At 39.0% G+C, this 26954-nt stretch overlaps 1 long non-coding RNA gene across 6 annotated transcripts in view; it reads right to left on the reverse strand.

Annotated features, from left to right (window-relative positions):
* LOC102136378 (uncharacterized) overlaps positions 1 to 26954 on the reverse strand; it is a 145767-nt gene that overhangs the window by 11903 nt on the left and 106910 nt on the right. For 2 of the 6 annotated variants that reach the window (XR_012425032.1, XR_012425028.1), the window contains one exon: positions 24442 to 24584. The exons of 1 other annotated variant lie outside the window; for it this stretch is intronic. This is a non-coding gene — a long non-coding RNA (uncharacterized lncRNA). Of the gene's footprint in view, positions 1 to 23419; positions 24585 to 26954 lie in introns of those variants that run through there. 3 more of the 6 variants (XR_012425031.1, XR_012425027.1, XR_012425029.1) reach the window with 2 other exon arrangements.

The following is a 26954-nucleotide window of genomic DNA, read 5'->3' on the forward strand; positions in this document are numbered from 1 at the left end:
TGATTTTCCAGGTGTTGTGTGTTTCTGTTCCCCTGGCTAGGACAAGGGATTCCCTTCCCCCTTGCACTTCCCAGGTGAGGCAATGCCTCTCCCTGCTTCAGCTCTCACTGGTCGGGCTGCAGCAGCTGACCAGCACGGATTGTCGGGCACTCCTCAGTGAGATGAACCCAGTACCTCAGTATATAATGCAGAAATCACCTGTCTTCTGTGTCATTCGCCCTGGGGGCTGGAGACTGGAGCTGTTCTTATTCGACCATCTTGCTCCACCCCCAACTTTTAAACTATATTGTCCAAAGAACATAATGGTGACCTCAAGTGGTCTACAGTGTTCCTCTGAACCTAGTGGCCCATGGATGGACCTATGGCACATGGTCACATCTGAGGATCACTCCGGGACCAATGTGGCTCATATTGGATCAATATCTATCCCATGTGCCATATGACCATCAATTTGGCAGTCATGATGAAAACACATTGTTTGCTCCATTTCAAGATGAGGATTTGAGCTGTGTTGAAGCTGAGCATTGCACTTTTTATCCTAAATCCAAGATGAGTTTTCCATAATGAACACAAACAATATTTTATTACTCCATTGTGATACAATGTTTTTTTTGTTTGTTTGTTTGTTTTTGTTTTGTTTTTTTTTTTTGAGGCAGAGTCTTGCTCTGTCGCCCAGGCTGGAGTGCAATGGTGCAATGGCGCTATCTCCACTCACTGCAAGCTCTTCCTCCCGGATTCATGCCATTCTCCTGCCTCAGGCTCCAGAGTAGCTGGGACTACAGGTGGCCACCACCACGCCTGGCTTATTTTTTTTATTTTTAGTAGAGACAGGGTTTCACCATGTTAGCCAGGATGGCCTCGATCTCCTGACCTTGTGATCAACCCACCTCAGCCTCTCAGAGTGCTGGGATTACAGGCGTGAGCCACCACACCCAGCCTACAATGTTGTCTTTATAAGAAACTTTGATCTGATATCTTAAAAGTGAAATGTATATCTTATTCTGTGGTCATCTGTAATACTTGAAATGAAGGTGTGCATTAAAAAATACCAGTTTTTGTACTTTTTCAACAATTGCTACATACCCTTTCCTTTCTCTCTCCAAACTTGCTATTTATTTCATACTCAGTGCTCATGAATGCTTATATTGTTCTCAATCCCTCCACACATTTTACTAGATCCTTCCTTCTATCTCAAGAGAAGCCCTGTTTTTTCCAGTGTAAACAGAGCTAGCATTTTTGTTTTTCATTTCACACTTTACTCATTGCCGTTTTTTCTTAGGAAACAAAATTTGAGGAAAAATGTCAACATTATGTATGAACAATTGTCTTTTTTCCCTGTCTTTACCTAAGTAAATGATTACCCACATCTAAGTGCTTTTACTGTAGCATCTTCTCATACTCCTAGCATCCTTTATGCCTGTGAAAAACTCAGACTGACTTTTGGTTCCTTCCAAGTGAGGAAATCATGAAACTAGCCCAAACATTAGCAATTCAGCACCTTTCGTGATGAAAAATCTTTTCATCCAAGAAAATTTAGGAGGCAGCAGAATGTCTGGCCTTGTGGCTAATTCAGCAGTGATCTCACATTCACACTACTGAGGTCTGGCAGCTCAGCTGGGAGTTGGCTAAGGCTAGAAGAGAAAGAAGTACATCCCTGCAGGCTAGTCATGGTCCCCCTCCTGCTATCCCTCCCTACTTTACACCCCATAATCAATCCTGGCCACTATTGCCAGCTTGCTACCACCTAGCCTGAATTGGTATTCTTCCTGCCTTACTAGTCCGCACTTAGATTTATGATTTATTTAGAATTGGATTACATCAAGGCTCAAGGCCAAGGTTCCATAATCCGTCACCGTCTCCAATGTGGCCAAACACAAACATTTGTTTTAGCTGCATCAGCATCCCTAAACCCTGCCGAAAGGATACCCATTGTTAATCGCTATAGCAACTACATCCTTTTGTGTTTTTTTCTTCCCTAACTGCAACCTCTTTGCCTCCCTCCTTTCTTATTCCAAATGAAAGCGTTGACTTCATCAAGTAATAGATATTCATAATTTAACAGAATGGTGGCAAGTCTAAGCTATGCTGTTGAAATACATCACACCCAGGGTTGCTTTGCTATTTGTTTTTGTGCTGAATATCAGCAAGCGTTTTGAGTTATGGGTCTTTCACACATATAAGGAGGAGGAAGGAGATACATGTAATTGTCACCGATATTGATGATGGCTTCTAGCCTGCTGAGTAAAGTTCCATGCAGCAGAATTAGGGTGTTTCTTCTTTAACTACTGTTCACGTCTTTTATATTTTATTATTGTTTATTAATACTAGTGAAAAGGGCTACATTTGATATCTCAATGGTTCGTCAAAGTTAACAGAAAGTAAATACTACCTCACCTAAACTTTACAATGTTTTGCCAAATGAGGATATTTATGCTCTGCTTTATTGTTGAAGAAACAGGCTCAGAAAAGTGAAGTAGTGAGCCTAAGCTCACAGAGTTTTTAAGGAATAAAGAGAGAACTGAAAGCCAATCTTCAGATTCTAAGCTGAGAGTTCCTTCTGCTACGCCATCATTACCTCCTGAGCAAAGGAGGCATCTATGTGGACCAATTAGCTCACACATCAATTTAAAACGGACTTCCTGAAGGGCAGCAAGGGTGTATCTCAACGAGATACAGCTCTGTTAAGTTATACAAAAGGAGAAGTACAATGGGTTAAATAAGCAACACTTTTGAGGATCTGAGGCATGCCTAGGCATTGGAAAAATAAATCAAACAACAAATTATATAGAAAATGAAATGGATTGAGGAGCCCTAGCTTCTAGTCAAGCTCTGCTATTAACTCACTGCAAGCTATCTTTCTTCCCTGAGCTTTAGTTTCTTTGTGTGTAAAATGTGGGAGTTGAAATAGGTTATCTCTAAGCTTAAAAACTTTTAATATTGTCCAAGTCTCTCTTAAGCACACATTGCATGCTTAACCTTGAGGTTGACACCTTCAAGAGTAGAAACAGAAAAAAAATTGGTGTTTCTCTCCTTCATGTGATATAACTATTGTTCACGAGGCTCAGATAGTGTCACAAACACATACCACCAAACAAAACAATGGAAACAGTATTTAAGTGTTACATTTTAAAGTTAATATATAAGCACTGTAATTGGCCAAAAAAAAAAAAAAAAAAAGGGAATTCAGAGAGAATCAGAATGATCAAGAAAAATATTTATGGTATAAGAAAAATCTCAGCTGAATGATTATGGGTAAGAGAAATTTGAAGGGTAGTGTATTGGTTGGTTCTTGTATTGCTATAAAGAAATACCTGAGACTGGGAAGTTTATAAAGAAAAGAAGTTTAATTGGCTCATGGTTCTGTAGGTTATACAGGAAGCATGATGCTGGTATCTGCTTGGCTTCTGGGGAGGCCTTAGGAAACGTACAATCATGGTGGAAGAAGAAGGGAGAGCAGGTACGTCACATGGCAAAAGCAGGAGCAATAGAGCAAGAGGGGAGGTGCTACACACTTTTAAATGTCCAGATCTCATAAGAACTCACTCATTATCATGAGGCCTGTACTAAGGTGGGTGGTGCTAAACCATTTGATGTGGTTTGGCTCTGTGTCCCCACTGAAATCTCACCTTGAATTGTAATAATTCCCACATGTCAAGGGTGAGACCAAGAGAAGGTAATTGAAACACGGGGGTGGTTTCCCCCATGCTGTTCTCATGATAGTGAATGAGTTTTCACAAGAGCTGATGGCTTTATAAGCATCTGGCATTTCTTCTGCTGGCACTCATTCTCTCTTCTGCCACGCTGTGAAGCGGTGCCTTCTGCCATGATTGTAAGTTTCCTGAGGCCTCCATAGCAATGAAGAACTGTGAGTCAATTAAGCCTTTTTCCCTTATAAATTACCCAGTCTTGGGTGTTTCTTCATAGCAGCATGAGAATGAACTAATATACTATTTATGAGAAATTCACTTCCATAATTCAATCACCTTCCACCAGGTCCCACCTCTAACATTGGTGATTACATTTCAATATGAGATTTGGACAGGAACACACATTCAAACTCTTAATATAACAGGTAGGAAAATGAAAGTCCATACCCAATGAAGAAGTTAATGTAAGTGACAGCTCAGTAGAGAGAGTGAACTAGAACATTTCCATCTAGCTATAACTACTGACTTCTCTGTACCATAGCTTTTCTTTGAACTTTTGAAATTGGACCAAAAGTAGTTACAGAGAAGACTAAAATAATCATCCGCCATTTACTCAACATTCAACTTTCAGAAGTTTATACAGAGAGAGGATGTAAAGAAAAGGAAAGAAGAATAGAAAAGAATAAAATATAAAACATAGCAAAATATGGAATTTTAATATTGTAAGGAGATATGATCCTATCTAATCCAATCAACTAAATACATATGGATAAAAGGGGGCCCCCAAAATGAAGTGACTCTTCATTGGCATACAGTAACCACAACCACAATGTACCCCACACACTCTGTGGTCCCCATTATGGTGTTCCTTAACTATTATGGAAGTAGTAAAAGAAAACCAGAAAAGAAGATAGACAAAAGTGAGTAAAAGGGAAGAGAAGGGTGAGGGGAGAAGGACCAGAAAAATATGCCAGTAGGAGTTCCCACAGAAGTCTGTGCTCACCCAGACATAGGAGGGCTAATTCAAAGCCACCCAGAACAGCAGGAAACTGGAATAAGGCTCCTGCTCTCTCCTTATTATGTTAAGTTCTTCCTCAAGTATTTAGATGACTGACAAGAAAAAGATGTCACCACAGTTAAAACTTCGTCTATTCATTTGTGTACTTCTGTCTGCAATGGGCCCCCAGTTTGGACAACTTCAGGTGACTAGGCCCTTGAGTCAGAACAAAGCCAATTTCAATGAATGGTGACTTAAACCACTGGTTCTCATTCTGAACATTAAATCACCTCGGAAGATTTTTTTTTAAATACTCAGTGCTATTTGTTTGTTTGTTTGTTTGTTTTTATTTCCCCTAATGTGCACCTAAGTTTGAATGTCTTTAGCTTAAGGGAAAAAAATTAAATTCAGGGTAATCTCAGTCAGAATCAATATCAGATTATCCCATGCAGCTGTATCTAGAACATGAAGAGGTGCTTCAACAAACAGGTATGCAGATTAGGATTAGAGGAGTGTCCTGACAACTCACTCTCACACTGGGAAATTAAGTATTTTAGGGAGCTATGTATCCACATTCTGGGTGATCTTCTTGTCAGCATTTAAGACCCTTCTAGAGATGATGAGTTTCCTAAGAAAAAAAACCATAAGAAACAAACACTAAAGCCTCCAGAAAACATTCCCCAAGAAGACAAAATCTCTGTTGAAAAGGACTACTGGGCTCAATAATAATCTGTTAGTTAATGTCTGAATTGCGAAATGTGTGGCCTGCTAAAGGTCACTTAGCCCTGGTGCTGACTGGTTTGAACCAAAAATATGAAATTATTCAAGCAGGAAATGGAGGCCTTGAGCGAACCTCGGCTGGTCAACCCTTTCAGTTTTCCAGGCTGGCCTAGCATTTAGCGGAGCAGGGCTGGCTTTCCTAGAGCCCAGACCCTGGGCCTAACTTGGACCTGTCTTTCTAAGAAGAGTGAGCATGAAAAAAGAGAAAGATGTTTGTGTCTGAATCAGAGGGTGAAGCAGGTTTCTGTGGGTCAGTGGAATTCTTCTCGCTGTATTTTGGGCTGAGAACCTCAGCACCTTAAAAAGAGCTGTCAATGCTTCTGAACTCTCATCCACTCTTAACTCTGGAGTCCCGATCTCTCTTCTGGGGAACGCTGACCTCAGTCAGCCTCCTTCAATCTAAAGAAAGGTGCACAGAGACTCTTTTCCCATGAACTGAACAGAAACATCATGGATGAAGGGGAATTATGACTGTACTTGAGGACATTCTGAAGGCAAAACATGCCAGCTCCCACCACGGCATATGTAAGGATTCTCTTTCTGAAAAATTCTGAGTTTCATCTGTTGGTCAAATTGATGATGATGATTCTAAACTATTTGTAAATGCTTACTGTTTGCTGAGCACCATGCTGAGTATATATACACTAACTTGAGAACAATGAAAGCTTTACTATTAACGTGTATTTCATAAGTATTGAACTGGAAAACTGAACAAAATGTTTTGGAAGCACTCATTAGGGGGTGACCCATTTTTATAAGAAAGTTGTGGAGGGATAAAAGACATTTCACAGAGGCTATGATTTCTGCATTAGGCTTTGATGGTGAGGTATTAAGCTGGGCTGGGACTATTGGTAGAAACATGCTCATTAGAAGTGAGATTAGAAAGCTAAATCAAGATTTGTCAGATAATCCAACTAACTTGGAGAGATTGTCTAGCATGGCTTGGGAACACAGCTGGGGCAGCATAAACCACACTGGTCACCTCACTCCCTAAAACCCTTTCATGGCTCCCTGCTATCCTTAGTACAAAGCTCAAACTTCTTAACTTGTAATACAAGGCCTTCAGGATTTTAGTCTGTGTTTCTTTACCTAGACCCATCTTTTCCCTCATTAATGTTAGCTACCATTTAGGCCCATTCTTTTTGGTTTTTCAAACAGTTTGTGTGTTTGTCAATCCCTGCAGCTTCTAAGAGGCTTTTACGTAAAATAACCATCCTCTTCAATCTTCATCTTGTTGATACCTACTCATCCTTGATATTTCAGTTTAGATAATCACTTTCTTAAAAGGACATTCCTAATTCTTCATAACAAGCTAGCTTTCCTCCTACTTCTCCTTTTATAGCATTTATTATCTTTAAAATTACTTTTTCTATCCCCACTAGACTTCAAAATAGATTGTGTCTTAGTTACCAGTGTGCCCTTATTACCTGGCATTTTCCCTAGCATCTAGTAGGTTTTCAGTAATACTTGTTTAAAAGAGAGGGCAAGGCAAGATTGCAAAGGATGTTGAATGTCAGGGTCAGGATATTATCCTATAGCTGGCAGGGATATGATGCAGATTGGTTTAAACTAGGAAGAATGCACTATTGAAACTGAGTACTGAGAGCTATCACTGTGTAGATGATGCTGGAACAAGTAGAGTCTGAGGCTTCTTGCATAGAGAAATGCCTTGACAATACATCTGATTTTAGAGGCCATATTAACCAATCTATCCCTGGACCAGAACCCTGTGTTGTTACTGCTTTTACTGCAGAAAATGATCCTGCTTCAGCGTCCCTGCCCTATCATGGTCCCAACTGATAAGAAACATAGCCAATCAGGTGAAGCAGGGATAAGGAAGGAAAAGGAAAAACTTGTTCTTCAATCACTTTCAAAATCTCCCCTATGCTTTGATTTGCTTTCAGAGAACACTTTAGCTCAACAAACAATTGCAAACTACTCAGTTGCAAGGTAAAATGAAAAGCCCACAGGCATTAATTATATAGAGAGATATTAAAAAAGAAGCTACTGCTTAATTATTGTTTGCAAATCTCGGTATTTAAATTGACTTATTTGCAAATGTCTGTTTAGAAATTGACTTTGTAATTATAAAGTCAGTGCAGGGATGTTTCAGGCCCTGGAGGAGTCTCTAACTAGGAATGATAATGTAACAGCCAGAGTGAGACATTGTGAGCTGCATTTTAATAACTAAAGGTGGTTGGCAGGGGGCTGAGAGGCTTAGTGGAAAATCCCTAAACTGGCAAATGAAGGGGCCAGGGTCTCCTTCCCTTGTTGGCAAGGAATCATTGGAGGAGACATGAGGGGGCAGGCAGGGAGCAAAGAATTTGAAGGTGGCTGAGGCCAGGAGTAACTGGGAGAGAGAACCAGAGTGTGTTGTGTTCTGTGTGAAAGGAGTCCTCCTTGAAACTAATTACAAAGGTTTCAGGAAATTAGCTAACACCAATAATGCTCTACCCAACCGTTGAAATCTAGAGGTACTATGGCAATATCATTTCAAACTGAACCGTGTCTCTCCAGAGTTCACATGCTCAAGTCCTAACCCTCAGTACTTCAACTTGTCTCAATATTTGGAAATAGGGTCCCTGTAGGTGTTATTAGTTAAGATGTGGCCATATAGAAATAGGTTGGGTCCCTAATCCAATATGATTGGCTTCCTTATAAAAATGGGGAAATGTGAATATAGACACACACACAAGGAGAATGCCATGTGAAGATGAAGGCAGAGATTAGGTCAATGCTTCTACCAGTCAATAAATTCCAAAGATTGACAACAAGCTACCAGGAGCTAGGGGAAAAGACGTAACACAGAATCTTCCTTAGAGCCCTCATGAGGAACCAACCCTGCCAACACCTTGGTCTCAGACTTCTAAGCCTCCAGAATCGTGCAACAAGAAATTTCTATTGTTTGAGCTGCCCAGTTTGTGGTTCTTCGTAACCCTAGAAAACTGACACAGCTCACATATTGGACTCACAATGGACTCACCTATCTCTACGAAGAAATTGGAGAGGGACCAATCTAGAGCTAACAAGAGGTTTTTTCAAAATACTAGAGTATTAGACATGGAAGGGCCTGACCTCAAAACTATCTAGAATGATCAATGGGTCTTGAACATGGTTACATTTTGGAATTACCTGGGGAGTTTAAAAAAAGCCAATGCCTATATTCTATGCTCAGAGATTCTGATTTAATTAATCTGGGGTACCTCCTGGACATCAGGCTTTTAAAAGCACCCCAGGAGAGCTCATTTGTAGCCAAGGATGAGAATCAACCTTCTAGATTTTACATTATCTCCTTCATTTAATAGGAGAGGAAATTAAGGCTCAGAGAAGTGAAGGAATAATTGCCAAGGGTCACATTGTTAATAAGTGGAAGAAATGAGAAATGACCCAGACACTTGGACTTTCAGTTCACTGTTCTTCCCACTGAGCAGGATTTCTGTCCTCTTGACCCTGGATATAGAATGCATGTACTGATACCTGTTTCCTCAGCAGTCGTCTCATCCTAGGCAAATAGTGACCTTGGCCATTGATATTAAAGGAAAGTTGTCAACTCTCCATGTGCACAGTGAGTTTAGAAAACTATTTCACAAATACCTCATCCTATTTCTTTATAGCATCTTTATAATATCAAGTAGGGCAAGTACGTTCCACCTGTTAAAGAAGATTAAGTACAGAGAGATGACACTGGCTCTCAAATTCCACTGTTGGTTAAAGACGGAACCAGGATTCAAACTTGGGCCTTTTTAAAACTATTCATTTATTTTTTTCACCACTTGTCCAATGAGAGTGAAGTTAAACTGTATTGGTCTAATCTTTGTTCAAATATTTCTAAACAACCTTGGCCATTTTCTGCTTTGATTCTACTTATGTCAATGTAATTCATTTACTCCGAAAAGATAAAAGACTTGCATGAACTTTGGGACTTCATCCAAATACATCGCAAAGCTCAGAGTGGTGATGGAGAGTGTGGTCATCACAATGTTAGAGAAAGTAACACTAAAGAAGGGTCATATTCTCATTTTCCATTTAAAGATAGGTCTGTTAGCCTGCTTTAAAATGACCACCCTGGCCATTCTACTTATCCCCACCACTAATTGACACAGATATCAAATTAGTTATTTGATTCCTATTTGTAATCCTAGTTGCACACCGATTTTTTGTACTTATACAGATACAGGTTCAAGGTCCAAGTCTTGGATTTACTATTCATTAATTATGGAACTGTAGGAAAGTCAAATACTTTGAGTTTTAATTTTCTCAACTGTAGAATGGAAAGAGTAATGTCTATTCCTTGTCTGGTGAGTAAAGCTGAGACAGCCAAGTATAAAGAGGTCGTCAGAGAACCTCTGACTGGCCTGCACACTGGGAGAATGGGGTGGAGGCTCGGGAAGTTCACACTCTTTGTAAGGGGGAGGAGCCTGGCCTCTCCTATTCCTGGGTGGTTACCTGGAATTCAATCTGTGAGATGAGGGCCTGTTAACAGAAACCTCTCTCGCTTTGCTGAATTTTTCTTTCCTTTTTACCCAATAAATTTCATTTTCCTCACCCATCAAAGTCCCTGCGAGACTAATCTTTCATGGTCGTGTGACAAGGACCCCATTTTTAGCTGAACTAAGGAGACAGTCCTACAACAAAGTGACCTCGTGTAAATAATATTCCTTATACAGATGCACCTTGGCTTACAATGGGATTATATCCAGAAAAAAGCAATCATGAATCAAAACATTGTAAGTTGAACCATTGTAACTCAGGGACTGTGTATATATATTATGCCCTCAATAATGTGAGTTTGAATATTTTCTTCCAGATAAGTAGCTAACAACAACGGTTTTAAAGCAATCAATGGTTTGCCCTGCTTTGGACTATTAGCTGCATTGTTCCTATTCCCAGGTCGTGTTTTGTAATTTCACCTTGTTTGTGTCTTTAAAGTTTTAAAGTCTTTGCTTCGGAAAGCTATCCAGGACTCCATTTGTTTGCATTGAGCCCCAGCTTTTTCTTACTAATTCTTCCAGTGACTTAAATTTTGCCGATGATCCAGTTTCCATCTCTTTCTTCTATGCTACTTCTCTGGAACATTACTAAGAACACTATTCATGCTCTGATTGCCTTCTGTGATTCTGCCTATTGCCTCACAGTAGGTCTCCCTGGTCTTGACAACCTGAAGAGGCTTGCGTTTTAGCTGTTTCTCAAAGAGCAAGAGCATGAATGGAGTAACAATAGTAGGATGAAAACCCTCAAACTCTTCAGGAAGACTTATCCCTAGAGGGCAAAGAGCAAAGTAAAGAAGGTGGGAGACATATTGTTGAGGATCAAGTGCCCTGAATAACACTCTGGATCCATATTATAGGTCCAAAGCTCAAGTCTTAGCTCCACTATGCATTAATTATGGAACTGTAGGGAAGTCAAATACTTTGAGTTTTAATTTTCTTAAATGTAGAATGGAAAGAGTAATGCCTATTCCTTGTCTGGTGAGTACAGTGATCTCATGTAAATAATATTCCTTATACAGATGCACCTTGACTTACAATGGGATTATACCCAGAAAACCAGATCATGAATTACAACATCATAAGTTGAACCATTGTCAATCAGGGAGTGTGATTTACAATTATGGGAGAGGTGGTCTTTGATGTCTCTTGATGGGTATTCCTCTCCTCCTAAGAAGCCCCTGGACTTACCTTCTTTTCCTGTATAAGACCAACCTGAGGAAAGTCATCAAAGTGGTCTGGCCTTTAGAGACTGCAAAACTAGAAGGTGATGTTTGCTGTACAAAATGTCATCACTTTTAATATCTTGCAATCTGACTTGATTCCCAGAAAAATGCTAAACTTGTTTTAAGTAAAGCTCAAAATTCCAATGAATACTCCCAACAATATTTATGTATTCCATTTCTTTCTTATATACAGGTCATAACATTGAGGAATTGCATATAAAATAATATTAGAACCTGAAATTTATAGGGCACCTCCCATGGGCCAAGCATATTCTGAATCTTCATAATATTATATGACAACATATGTTTCATTACTAGTTCTATTTTGCAGATGAGAAAACTGAGGCTTAAAAAAAGTTAGCAAGTAATTCAATACCAAGTTAGCTCATCCAAAATCATGCAGTCAGCAAAGAAGAAAGATGCAATTTGATGCAGCCCTGTGTGATTTAAATATCTATTCTCAGAACTACTAAATGAAACTATTTAGGAAACCAAAGAAACACCAATTTCTCCCAACTCCTCACTTAAACTCATTCAGGAGAGGACAAGATAGAGATTCGCCACTATCATTTATATGTATGATATTTCCAAGCCTATTTCTTTATTTGTAAAAGAAGGAGGTTGAGCTCATCTAGAAAATCCCTTCAAGCGCCAATGTTTTATTATTCAGATACAAATACTGCCAGTGAAAGCAAGCAGCCACTGCTGAAGGGAAGAAATTAACGTTCTACAATTAATACCCCATTTCATTAACAATTAGATATGTTAAATGCCATTCAATTTTGTTTGCACCATCAAGTTCTGGGAAGGTGTCTATGCTTCTTATAACTTTCCAGTAATTCTCCATCACCAACTGGGTTAATTTTCCAAGCAGGCAGACAATAGATTTTAATTCTCAACCTTTAACATTTTCCAGCCCTTGGGACATTGGAGGACCAACATGAATGGATTCACCTACTATCCTAATCCAAGATTAAGATAATTTATTTTGGGTGAAGTCTATGTGGGCCCCTCCATGTACTAATGAAAAACAACATTAACAAAGCTTACATTTAGGGTTGTCTCCATATCTACCCCACACCCACACCCACACCCACGATTTTCTGATGGCATGCACTGTAAATTTATGAGAGAGTAGGTTTTCAGACTCAATATAAATATTACTTGCTCACTTAAGGCTTCTCCTATCACAGTCTGAAGTGAAAGAATCATAGAAGAACAAGTTTTAAAGAAGATATAGTAATAACAATAGTAATAATGCTAACATCACAGTAGCAAGAGCAACATTCATCCTTGCAGCTACCACATGCCAAATACAGTAACTACATGCTTTATATATGCTTTTTCTCTTATTCTTAATAATAATCCAATGAAGTAGGTACTATGGTCATCCTCATTTAACTTGTGAGAAAATTAATTGATTGTTTACTCTACTGGTTGTTACATGTTGGTTATTTTATTGGTTATTGGTTATTGATTGCTATATAACAAATTTAGCAGCCTAAAACTATATATTTATAATCTCACTCAGTTTCTAAGGGTCATGAGCCTGGGAGTATCTTAGGCATGTGGTTCTGGCTTAAAGTCTCTCATAGGTTTGCAAACAAGATGTTGCTCAGAACTGATGTCATATGAAGGCTTGACTGGGGCTGGAGGATTGACTTTGAAATTCAGTCACATGGTTGTTAGTAAAAGGCCAACCTTACCACGTGGGCTTCTCCTAACAAAATGGCCACTGGTTTCCCTAGAATGAGTAAACCAAGGTAGGGAGAGGCAGAAGCTGCAGTGTCTCTTATTGCCTTAGAAGTGACATACCATCAATTGTGCATTATTCTATTAATCACATACCCCATCTCTGTTATGATATGGGAAGGGATACACAAGGGAATAATACCAGGAGGCAGAAGTCACTGGGGGCTATCATGGAGTCTGCCTATCACACAAACTAAGATTACACAACTAGTAAAGTAGCAATAAAGAAGTGAGTTTATAAACTCAAGTTATGTCAACTTCACAACCCATGCTTTAAACCACACGTTTACTGCCTCCTTAAAATGTTTTCTTATGTACCTCACTTTCTAAGCCTTTCACTACAAGTCAGGGTTTGATCAGAGAAACAGAATCACTAGGAGTGACATAGAATTAGGTATAGTAAAGTAAGTTATATAGCAAGTTGATATTTAGTATAGTATAGCAAATTGACATTATATAGTTCTAGATGCTGGTTATACAGTCTTTGTGTGGGTTGGAGTCTACATGGCAGCAAGGATAAGAGGAAGAAGAAGAGGAGGAGGAGAGAGAAGAAGATGAAGAGGAAGAAGAAGAAGAAGAGGAGGAGGAGGAGGAGGAGGAGGAATGAGGAGGAGGAGGAGGGAAGAGAAGAAGAAAAGGAAGAAGAGGAAGAAGAGGAAGAAGAGGAAGAAGAAGAAGAAGAAGAAGAAGAAGAAGAAGAAGAAGAAGAAGAAGAAGAAGGAGGAGGAGGAGGAGGAGGAAAGAAGAGAAGAGAAGAGAAAAGAAGGGTAGAGAAGAGAAGAGGAGAGGAGGAGAGGAGAGGAGAGGAGGGGAGGGGAGGGGAAGGAAGAGGAGAGGAGAAGAGAAGAGAAGAGAAAAGGAAAAGAAGCAGAGGAAGAAGAAGAAAAAGAAGAAAGAGGAGGAGGAAGAGGAGAAGGAGGAGGAGAAAGAGGAGGAGGAAGAGGAGGAGGAAGAGGATGAGGAGGAGGAGGAGGAAAGAAGAGAAGAGAAGGGTAGGGAAGAGAAGAGAAGAGGAGAGGAGGAGAGGAGAGGAGGGGAGGGGAGGGGAAGGAAGAGGAGAGGAGAGGAGAAGAGAAGAGAAGAAAAAAGGAAAAGAAGCAGAGGAAGAAGAAGAAGAAGGAAAAGAAGAAAGAGGAGGGAGGAAGAGGAGAAGGAGGAGGAGGAAGAGGAGGAGGAAGAGGAGGAGGAAAGAGAAGAGATGAAAGAAGAGGAGAGAAAAGAAGAGAAGAAGAAGAGGAAGAAGAAGAAGAAGAAGAAGAAGAAGAAGAAGAAGAAGAAGAAGAAGAAGAAGAAGAAGAAGAAGAAGAAGAAGAAGAGGAAGAAGAAGAAGAAGAAAAAGAAGAAGAAGAAGGAGGAGGAGGAGGAGGAGGAGAGAGAAGAGATGAGAGAAGAGGAGAGGGGAAGAGAAAAGAGAAGAGAAGAGAAGAAGAAAAGAAGAAGAGGAATAAGAAGAGGAATAAGAAGAAGAAAAGAAGAAGAAGAAGAAGAAGGAGGAGGAGGAGGAGGAGGAGGGAGAAGAGATGAGAGAAGAGAAGAGGAGAGGGGAAGAGAAAAGAGAAGAGAAGAGAAGAGAAGAAGAAAAGAAGAAGAGGAATAAGAAGAGGAATAAGAAGAAGAAAAGAAGAAGAAGAAGAAGAAGAAGAAGAAGAAGAAGAAGAAGAAGAAGAAGAAGAAGAAGAAGAAGAAGAAGAAGAAGAAGAAGGAGGAGGAGGAGGAGGAGGAGGAGGAAAGAAGAGAAGAGAAGAGAAAAGAAGGGTAGAGAAAAGAAGAGGAGAGGAGGAGAGGAGGGGAGGGGAGGGGAAGGAAGAGGAGAAGAAAAGAAGAAGAGGAATAAGAAGAGGAATAAGAAGAAGAAAAGAAGAAGAAAAAGAAGAAAGAGGAGGAGGAAGAGGAGGAGGAGGAGGAGAAAGAGGAGGAGGAAGAGGAGGAGGAAGAGGATGAGGAGGAGGAGGAGGAAAGAAGAGAAGAGAAGAGAAGGGTAGGGAAGAGAAGAGAAGAGGAGAGGAGGAGAGGAGAGGAGAGGAGGGGAGGGGAGGGGAAGGAAGAGGAGAGGAGAGGAGAAGAGAAGAGAAGAAAAAAGGAAAAGAAGCAGAGGAAGAAGAAGAAGAAGGAAAAGAAGAAGAAGAAGGAGGAGGAGGAGGAGAGAAGGAAGAGATGAGGAAGAAGACATGGATAAAAGTGAAGAAGAGAAAGGACAAATTAGAATCTGAGAAGACAAAGTAGAACCCACAAGGATGAAGTGAAACCCATGTTAGGCTCCCAGTGCCTTCAAGACTGCAAATTTGATGCGATGTGTCGGTGATCTGCAGGAAAAGCTAGTGCTCTTTGTTATGGGAAGCTTGAGAAGATTAAGGAAGAGATCTGAGGGAAAGTGAAGGAGTTACAGGGATGCTGCTGCCCCATACCACAAGATAAACTAGGAATAAACAATAATGTGGGTAATCCGCCGCAACCTCTTCCACCTTGCACAGACTTTCCAAGTCTAAACAGAAGATAGTTGCTGTTTCCCTTCTTCTTTCCAAATCTTATATAAAATGTCTCTTGTGGCCCACAGTAGTCCTGAATTATGCAGAGTAAGGAGTGCTTGGAAAGTCAATACCAGCTTAACTAAATTGACACAATACAAACCCACCATACCATCTCCTCTGTTGTGTTGACCTTTTCCATTGTAGCATCTGCAAATCCATATCCACACTGTACCCATAGAGACACACCACAAGCTATCACTGTTCTGAATTTTTAATAATTTTCGTGCTAGGGACCACAAGTTGTCATTCTGCACCAGGTGCAATAAATCAGTACTGCCCCAATCTAGCCCTAATCCTTCTGGCAGATTTTTTTTCTTCAAAACTCACCTGTCGAACTCACCAAACTTACCTGTCACTTAGGAAAAGTTTTCCCACCCAACAATTTTACTCCCCTAAAGATACACACAAACACACACACACACACACACACACAAATCCTTCCTTGGAACTACTTCTGTGTGGTTGTTAGCTACTGCTTTGCACTTACCCTCATGAAAGGTCATCATTTACTTCTCCATCTTTACTGTAAGTTCTTCAAGAGGCTCATCTTTGTATTCCTGTGTCCAGCACAGAGCTCAGCCCACCAGTTGAGTTGAATACTTTACAGCACCTCTGTCAGCTCATTTTCCAGCCTCTGCATCAATGTCTCCACTGTGAGTTAGCTCATTACTTCACTAAGGAGCCAACTTTGAACAGCTTTCAGCAGCTGTGATAGCTAGAAAATTCTTTCTCATAAAGAAATCTAATTTTATCTACATTTGTCTTCCTGTAGATTCTACATACTGATCATAATTTTATTCATTGAACACAGACAAAATTAATCTGCTCTCTTCTAATGATAGCTCTCACGTATGTGAAGGCTACTTACTATTCTGCTTATATTTGCATACTCACACCTCTCTGTGGCCTGGATCCATGACTAATATATCTCTATGTTACCCACAAGGTCTAAGAGTCCTTGGATTGGTAGCGTATCTTGACTGTCTTGGTCTGGGGCAACTGGAATGACTTGGCTCTCCTCCATGTGTTTCTTACCATTCTGCAGGGGATTCTGGACATGTTTTCATGGTGATAGAAGAGGTATAATAATGGGGACAAGCCTACCTAGCAAGTGTGTTGCTAGTCTCTGCCTGTGTCTCTTCTCCTGACCTCCCATTGGCCAGTGGAGTGACCAATCATCCTGATCTTTGTGTAGCTGAAGGATTTCCCTTGGTCCAAGGGGCTTCCTAAGGTGTGTGATCTTCAGTGCTAAAATTAGGACAACTGGTTACCTATCCGGTCATGTGACTAGGTTCAGAATCAGAGTGAGAGACACTGCAAAGTTGTCACACAGAGGGTATGGATTTGAGGGTAAAAGAATTGGGGCCATTAATGTAATCATTCTGCTGCTGATGGGCTACCTGTTTTACAAATCACTCCCAAACCCGTTGTTAGACCAAATCAATGCACGTTATCTTCATTCTTCATCTTAAACTAAAAAGAGACCAGACATGGCCACAGAAAATGAAAGGCATATTGCTGAAGAACACAGTGGGGTTTGTTGATTTTTAAAATTCTCATACAGCTATTTTTCAACTTGATAGCAGAAGTCTCTTGCTCAGCTGCTCCCTAGAGCATTCCCAAAACAAGCCTATGTACTTTCCAATTAAACCCAGGTGAACTTAGCCCCGACCTGTAGCTCAAGTGTCAGTGCAATGCCAAAACAACTGGATGAAAAATATAAACTGCACTGAGCAGAGTTTTTGTTTTGTGTTTGTGTTTTGCCTCCACTATTGCAAGCAATTTTTGATCAGGTTTTTCTCAAATCAGGTCAAATTCACGCACGATGACCTGGTGAGCAGAGCCTTCATTAACTGCTGTCACCCACCTCTCCCACTTATTTCCCTTTGCTCTCCCTCATTGGCACTCTGCTCCAAACAGGAAGTGCTGCTTCAGCCAGGTCATTCATTCATCATTCACTTATTGTAAACCCATCATTGGCTGGCTACTGTGCTAGGCCCAGGGAATGTGGGGAAGAATAGCTCTGAATCAGTAACCTGAAGCAATCCAACAGCAGATACAGACTTCTGTACAAATAGCGAGTGAAGATGTTTATATAAGATACATGCAAAAGGCACCACCATAGAAATATATGTAAGGTAAATGTAAAGGAAAATAACTGCTCTCTTTGCCTAGGCAAGTCAAGAAAGATTTCAGAGATGAAATGCCCTTGGATTAAGCCTTGAACGATTATAGAAGCTCACTTGTCACAGGGCAGAGCAGTTAAACACATGGACTTTGGAGTCAAATAGGGTTTGGAATGATATTCTGTCACTGGCTATCGGCATGACCTTGGGCAAGTTAATTAATTTCCCATTTTTCTGAAATTTACATGTTCTCATAAATGAAAAGGTCTTTTAAGAATTACATGAGATGAAATTATGTGTGAATGTATGTAAGTATGTCCACATATAATACTTAGCATTGTGCTTCTCAGAGAGAAATCCCTCAAAGTAGAGCTATTACCATTGTAATCACTTCTGATAGTGGCAAAAATGAATTGAGCAGAACATTCCAGATAGATAATACAGTAAGTCCATGAGTATCAAAAAAGCATAACATGTATAACATGTTCTTGGCTTTAAAAAACAGAAATTTGACTTGGCATTGAGTATTATACGTCAAGATTGATGGCAGAAAGCAAAATAGATTGTTAAGAAGATAAGGCTGGAGAGGGAAAGGATACCTGAGACTTAAGGATTTAAAATTGTATGTCAAGTAATACTGTATGTAATTGGGAGGATTTTATCACTAAGGAATAGAAAGAAGTCAACATAATATCCCAAGAAGATCCACTAGAATGGAAGATGCGTAAGTACAAGGGCCATATCTGGCTTATCACTTTCCGTAGGGACTTAACAATGCCTTTCTCCTTGTAGAAGCTCTACAGATTTTTGCAGAGTGAGCAAGTGAAGGAGTGGCAGTGGCATCTGAAAGACAGACAAGTTTGCTATAGCAGTTCAGGTAAAGAATACCAACAACTTGACTTATGGCAGGAGGAATAGTTTCAGAAAAGTTAAGAGGCACAACTGTGAGGATTGGGTACTGGCTCTGTATGTTGAAAAGAAGGGAAGCATCAAAGGTGATCTAGACTCTACCATGGGTCTCCAGGAAAAATTCCAAAGAAATAGGGTTAATGGTGAATCATATTTTTTTGCTGGTCCAGTCAGGTGTTTGCTGGTCCATATGTTTCTGACAAATATGTCAGGTGTTTCTGACATATTTGTGTGCAACAATGTCAAGGGAACCAAATGAGATCATAGGTTTCCAAATTGTAAAGTAACAGTGTAATGGTAAATTATATTTATCCATTGACAGATAATTGGATAGCTATTGTGGGCCAGGCACAATTCTAGGTGCTGGGGTAGAACATTAAGCAATGTCTTATTGTTCATGGATCCGGCATTCTAGTGTTATAAGAACTTTTCTGATTTTAAGTTAGTCAAGAGTTACACATTCTCCTTCACTCACAAATAACTAACATGGATTAAACTCTTTTGTTATACCAGGAGTTTCATAGAAAGAATATCATTTAATTCTGGGAGAACACTTGAGATGAGCATATCATTCCCATGTTGAAGATGAGAAAGCTAAGACTTCAAATATTTGAGTAGCATTACAAGGTTCACATAGATTTAAAGTGGTAAAGCTAATATTTGAAACTGGGTGGAGAAGGTGTCATGACAGACTCTTTGGGATGATGAAAGGACAGGAAAATGCCATGTAATTTGAAAAGGCATCACAAATAATATAAATGCATATTTAGAAATTAAAATAAAACTTTTTTTATTTTTTAAATATAAACTACAAATCTAAAGCTAAACCAATCTGGGGTGAGGGGACTGTTGGGGATATGGGTTTAAAAGCCTAGGAAATTCTTTCCTAGCTAAAATATTGACAGGACTTTCATAAGGCCCCTTCCCAGTTAAGAAGCTCAGTCACTTACATTTTCAACCTAAAACTATTAAAAACAACATCTCTACAACCTCATGAAGTTAAATACCCTTGTTAAAATGATCACATATATTTCAATTAAATAATAGCCGTGGGAGAGGACAATTAGCAGATGCGGTCAGGAGAGAAAAAGATACGTTTTTCAGATGAGATTGGAAATGAGATGGAGAGTCAATGAGGCAGAAATATACAAGACACTTTTTTTTACCCTAAAGTTTCTTGAATTCTGTTACTAATGATACCTTAAGATTCTTAGAGCTCTGACCAGAAAAGATACATTGTGATCAGGGAAGTTGAAGGAGAATTTCAAAAAGTCTAACCACAGCTGACTTTTACCTAGTTCTTTCTAGAAAGCAGTGTTCCTCCTCCATCCTTGTTGCATTTATTGATCACTTGAACTGAGAAAGAATCAGTCATTACAGTTTTGTACCTAATCCCAAAGGGAGAAAGAAGGCAGAAGTCTGGTTTCTTGAAAAGGAGAAGGTCATCAGCTTGAAACAGCAGACAAAGTACTCAACTAAAATTCTATTCCCTGATTCCCACAAGTCTGCTTGAAATTCCACCACTATTTGCCATCATTCTGGATTTTGATGGATTTTGGTCTTCTAGTCTGGCCGCAGAAATGCAAACATCTATTTGTGGTCTTTCACAGGATGCTTTGTACTTTCAGTTAAAAAGATGAAGGGGGATAGTAGAAATCTCTGTGGATGAGTGAGGGGGAAAAGGATTTGATGTTCATGTGAATCTAGGTTTAATTTCTGACCCATAAATTTACTAACACTTGTTCATCTTGTCCATCATTGTTTTTAGTGAACCAAGAATACCTCATGACAACTCAATAAACATTTGTTAGAAAACAAATGGGTGACCTTGAATAGCTCTTTTTCTCTCTCTCGTTCTCACCTACTCTCTTTCTCATCTCATAGCAAAAGTCCATCAGTGATAGAATGAAATGATATGGACAATTCTAAACCAGTTCCTGCTCCACAAGAAATACCAAAAAATTACATATCTTTTCCTCTAGAATTAAGAAAGTTTAATTCCCAACTATACTATGCAGTAGCCATTTCTTTGATCAGATCAATAATTTTCTGAGACTTGATTTCACCATTGATACAAAGGAAGGGATAAAGATCTGTTCCCATTCACCTCTCAGTTGCTCTGAAGATTACAAGAGTTTATGGAATTACATACATTTGGTAAACAGTACAGCACTGTTTAAATGTTTATTATCATTATCCTTATCATAATTGTGCAGATGTGGGTCAAATTCTCACTGGACACCCATCTTTCTTTGGTTGTGGGAGCATCTACTGTGTCCATAGCAATCTTAGAGTCATTATTTTTCAAATCCCACTCTGTTTTCATTAACTAAGTCTACCTTTAAGAAGCCGGATGCTTTCCAGTGCATCTAATTGCATAAAGCAAAAGATCCTAAAGGAATTTATGTGGCCTCAAGGAGCATTATTAATGGAGGTCCCTTCTAGAGATGTAATTTTGGAAGCAATTTTCCATGAAATTGCTGAATGTGTGTATCCATATAAATTTGAGCCCATTTGGTACAATTATAATTTAGCCCAATGATTGCACTAATGACATTTTCAGTAGATATTCTGGTTTAAAAGGAAGGGATACATTTATTACACGTGTATGTAAAACATACTTCAAACTGGATTGTCAGGTAAACGTTTCCATAAGGGCTTCCATATGTCTTTTTCCATTCATCTTCACTGACATACAACCACAATGGATTCTACAATTGAGTAAGGGAAATATCTAAGTCTGAATTGTCTTTAGTTAGAGCTGAAATATGTCTCAACAAAAGGAATTACATTTCATCACATTTTGTGACCTATCAGACCAACAAAGCAGGTGATTTATAGGATGGATTTTGAAACCAGCCGGGGCCAGTTTTGAATTCTGGATCTGCCCCACAGAGCAGATGGCATTGAGCTTTAGTTTTCCACCCTTAAAAAGGAAAATAGTAGTATCAGTCCTTAAAGGTCTCCCGGGGTTGTCGGAATAACAACAGCAAAATGCACAAATATAGGCAAAGTTCGTAACACAATACCTGGCATATAATGCACTCTTCAAGTGATTAATGTATATGACATCTTCCTAAGACGTTGATTTCAGATAGAACCAAAATAAAGTGTGTGTGTATGTAATGTGTACTTCCCTGTGTGTGTAACCGTAAAACCTGAGGTTCAGAATGGCTGTGTAGTGAGTTCAAATGGGTCCAAAGATATACAATTCATTAAGCAGTTGTGCTGGCAGCAGAATGAGCTTTCAGGGACCTCAGAGATAAATCAGTCCAGTCTCTTATATTTCAAGGACACTGAATTAAGAAGGAATAATTGACTTGTCATAGCTAGCGGAAGCAACAAGACTAGCCCATTAGACTTCGTAAGTTCAATTCAATATTATCTCATTAAAACACATCTTTTCCCAGAGTGCCACACAGCCTTTTCTCCACCCACTGCCTTCAGCTTTTCTTTGCTTCATGTACCCAGGTTATTGGGCTTCTCTTTTACAAATGAAATATATATGCAACCCTAAACCATATGTCTCTTCTATTTTTTTTCCCCAAGACAGCAGGAAGGCGTGGGTGTTGGAGAGTGTTTTTCATATATTCCACTTACAGAAATTCAAAATACAGCCTTACCAGCCTGTGTGTGTGTGATGTTCCCTCTCAATTATGCTTCTGTAGGACATCAGGAGCAACTTACAGGTTACCATGCTCCTCAATCGTCCTCAAAGATCAGTATCAGAGCTGATCATGGTAGTGTTAATGATTCTATACATATTGGGTATTTATAGTTATTTTGCCCCCTTGAGTCTACAATCAGGTTCTCTTGTCATCAGTCAGCAATCATCATGGCAACACAGCTGTTAATTTCCATACATGGTTCTCTCTTATGCTCCTTACCCTCTCACCAAGCCAATCTACAACCTTCCATCTTCAGAGGCTTCCAAAGTAAAACATTCTACCTATTATGTCTTCTCCATCATCCTTCAAAAGCTGATGGACTGACTTTTTCCACAGGAAACGTAGCATTGTTCCTCTGCATCCTCCCTGCTTACTTCCTCTAATTCTGCAGGTGTGGTTTGTGCCTCTTTCTCCTTTCTGGTGTTGCTGTCTCTCCAAGATAGCAGTGACTCTCCATTGATGGACAGCTATTTTGGGGATCCTTTACTTTTCTCCTTAGAACATGTGGCACTAATGATCATGTTAACCCCACTGCTTTCTAACTTTGAGTTTCATATGGAAAATAAAAGGTGCTCATGAAGGAAAAAAAAATTAAGAATAAATATTTACCAAGAAGCTGAAAAGAAAAAAAGGTCTTATTTTCATGCATTACAGTTAAAAATGATCCTCAAACTTAAATATGTACTCCAGTGTCATAGTTATTCCCTATTATCCAGCATTATCGCAATTCTGGTGTCACCACTCTCCACCCCAGGGTTTAAACTTCTCCCAGCCTTTTTGACACTCACTTTAAAACCAGAGGGCCTTATACCATACTAAAAACACAGCACTGGTAGCAGAGGCTGAATCTTCTCTGTTTGGGCTTTATTTGCTTGTTTAATTTCATTTATGGTTTTCATATATACAATTTATATTAAAAACATTTTTTTCTCTGGTTGGATTTTGTTGACAAGGATTTCCAGTGCCTTAGTTTTGTTGCATTGTTTGGGCTTGAACACCTGATTTTTGTGTCAATAAGTTCTCCTTTACCCCAACTTGTAAAATAGAATCAGCTAATGGGTTTTCAAAATTTTTAAACAATGAAAATATTCTTAATAACAAGTTTTAGTCTACAATATTGAAATTTTACTGAGCTTCTTGTTTCATTTTGAATTTAATTATTTGATAAGATAATATAATCAGTATAATGCATAATTATTTGGAATTTGCTGAAACATTTGGACTTTATATCATTAGATGAGACAAAATCGTAAATGATTCATTTTCTTTGTATATTGCTAGGCTTCTTACCATGAAATATTTTCTTTTCTCCATTATAATAAAACTTTTTGCCCTAAATTTCAGTTTATTTGATATAAATATTGCTATACAAGCTTTCTTTTGGTTTATATGTTCCAATATATGTTTTTCTCCTTTATTTTGAGATAAATAGTTCTTGTAAGTAACATATTACTGGCTGTCTTTGTTATTAGTTTTTTTGTTTACTTACCTTCTTCTTTTTTTAATTATCACTTTCCTGTTTCTCTTAAATTGATACAGTTTGGGTTTCTGTTTTTTCCTATTCTAATTTGAAAGTTACTTATTTGGTTTCTATTATTTAAGGAGTTTTCCACAATTGTTATCAAACATTCTATTAATATACTTTTTTCTAGCAACATCTAAGGTTAATCAGTTATCTATCAAAGACAGAGAAATCAGTTATGCTTTCTTCTCTGACCCCCATCACCTGGTTGGAAGCATTGGAATTTGAATTCCAGATTGTTATAGAGAAAAAAGTACATATGTTTACCTTTAATGTCTAATCTAGACACCAATGTGTTATTTTCTTTACTCACAATTACTTATTGCCTATCATGACTTCCTTTTGTATTCATTATTCTTATACATGTGGAGTATCTTTAACCAAAAGAACCAAAATACAAAATGTTTCAGAACAGAAACTTTTTCAGTGCTTACATAACACTCAAAGAAATGCTCATCAGAATGTTTTGATATTTTACATTCTCAAATTGGTGATGCTTGACTGGTAAGTATGTACAAATATTCCAAAATCTATAAAAATACACAATCTGAAACACTTATGTTCCCAAGTATTTTGGATAAGGAATACTCAACCTCTGGTATATCTTTAATCATGCACTAGAAATATTTTTGCTAGTGCTCTTTTTAAGTTCTTGTCTGCCCATAAATATCATTATTTATCTCTCATATTCAAGTTACAATTTAGTTGCATATAGCATTCTTATTTTACCTTTATTTTGTGACACAGTCACACGTTCCAGGGATTAAGTTGTGGATTTGGGACATTATTCCCCCAATACCTGTGAGTCCTTGATTGCCCCGTGTTTCTTGGGTTCTCATTTGTGCTTTCAATCTTCCTATACCTTTCAGATGCTGTGGTACTTTGGATTTCCAGGAATAGGATGCTGTGGCAAAGTTGAAAAGTTTGAACGGTGAGTAACACCTGTGAAATTAAAAGGGAGTGGCAGGATTGGGTGGGTGAGGGAGCTGTCAGCATACTATTTTTAACCTGGCAGTCCCTGACAGCCTGTCAGGGATCTGTCAAGGTCACCCATGAAAGAATCCCCAGCTTCCCACTCTCTTGCTCAGTCACTGGCTAGAGGCTGCCCTGAGAATAGCATGATCTTGACTCAAAAGCTGGGATGGATGCTTACGACGCTACTAGCTGAAGGCTATCAGCTAAGCACAGTCCAGCAGCTGGACAGTGAGTTTTTTTCTTGAAGGGGATCTGGGAGTGCATCTCATGTTACAGAAATTCATTCTGAGAGATTTTTACTCTTCTCGATCACCAGTTTCTCCTTGACTCTGTCCGTTCTGTTATTCAGTCTATCTCTTCTGTGGTTCCTGTTATTCTTTTCGTTATATAACCGTGTCAATTTCATTACTAAGATCTCCTGCTGCTTCTTTTATACAACCTCTTAATTTTGTTTCATAGAAGCTCCGCTTACCTATTTTGTTGATAATGTTAATTATGCTTATTCTAAATTTCTTGTCTGCATTTTCTATCAGCATTTTCCCCTCTTTGTTTTCTCCCTTTCATTGTGCTAGTTCTCACATACCTGTAATTCTTGTCCATAGCTTATGTTTATAGTTGACCTTAAGTTCAAGACCGTCAGCTAACTTTTTAAAGGGTGGAAGCTTCTACCGAAGTCTTTCCCTCTCGGTTTTAGTAGGATTAAGGAATGGGTGGAATGTAGCAGGAAGAGAAGGATTTTTCCCACTGATCTCTCCGGATTTCTGGCCACTTGGGTTCTGCCTTGTCTCCTACCTGGAAATGGTCCCTCTATTTACAACTGTGTTACTAACAGCTTAAAGTGAGGATGGCTCACATAGCCTGGCCACTTCTCAGCCCCATCAGTACCCTTCTGCCCCTTGTGTACTCAGCATTACCATCCAGTGGTAGGAAATGCCCATGGTATTGCCTCCAGGCCCTTCACTGCTGTTACCCATAGTTTCAAGTCTCTGGAGCTACTCCTTCCTTTAATTAAATGCCACCTTCTCTTGGCCTCTCTTACACTCCTCCTATTCTCTATCGTGAACGTGTTGCTGTACTTACTCAAAACCACATTTTTGACATTTCAGATCTTAGATGCAGATCACAGAGACAATAGCATGAACTCCAAATGCCATGTTGACTAGAAGACCCAGCTTAACACAATTTTATTTTTTCCCCCAATAAGAACATGGAGCTGCTCTCCCTGAAGTGAAAGGTGGGACCCGGAGTCCTAAACCCCAGAGGTTCCTTTGCATCTCTCCTCTGACTGCATGGAACACGGTGTTTTAAATCATTGGATTGGATGACTTCCAGGGTCACTTTTACTCATACATTTTATGATTCCAGGGTCCAAGAATGATGGTATTATATGTAAGAACTCTGAAGCCTCAAAGAGAAGAGCAATGAGTATTCTTCTTTCTTTCCTATTGTTCATAAACAGGGTATTAAAATGACCACTAAAGAGTAGAAACCTAGCTCTGATATTATACAAAGACAGAACACCCTACCCTCACTTCCCTTTTAATATCGCAAGTCTCTTCCTTCCTTCGTCTGTTAGAGAACATTTCTCCATTTTTCCATGTTCAATATTTATTCCATTTTTATTTAATTATCAATTATCTACATTGCAATTATTGCCACCAAGTTGAGGGGAACATGTAGAGAAGCAGGTTGTGAATATCAGTAGTATGCTTGGTCCAGGTGGGGAAAACAGCTTTAGAAATGACTGGCCACTTGTGAGAAACTTGGCAGTGTTTCTTTCTCATTTTGACAAAAAGTATAAAGTCAAGTCTTCTTTCACTTTTATTTTTGGTAACTTTAACACAGTTTTGTTTTGAAAGTTGAGTTCAAGGAAAGGCCTCAAAAATACCAATTAAGTGCCTCTGTTAAAAGCCACGCATAGGAAAAAAAAAAAAAAAAAAAAAGTCTCTATGGTATTTGAGGGGAAAAAAATGAAAAAGAGAATCACAAAATTTCTAGGAGAAAAAACTCTGGGCGCCATTAACCTTCCCCACACAACATGGAATTATATGAAGACAGGTTTCTTCTAGACATTCATGGAAACTCAGAGCATATGCACACAGAAAGAAGCTTAGCCAAAGCAGTACTCTATAAGGGGGGTGATTATCTTATTCTGTGCACTCTGGGAACCTATATGTTGGTTATAATAATTAAGTAGGATTTGCTCCAGTGAGATATCAGCCTATGAAAATATTTCCCAATGTGTGCTTTATAGAACAGTTATCTTACAAGATATGCTATAAAAAAGACCCTGTGATCAAACAAATTTGGGGAATACACCATATTCTCTGCTCTTGT

The sequence above is a fragment of the Macaca fascicularis genome, chromosome 15 (assembly GCF_037993035.2).
Source record: "Macaca fascicularis isolate 582-1 chromosome 15, T2T-MFA8v1.1".
NCBI lineage: Eukaryota > Metazoa > Chordata > Mammalia > Primates > Cercopithecidae > Macaca > Macaca fascicularis.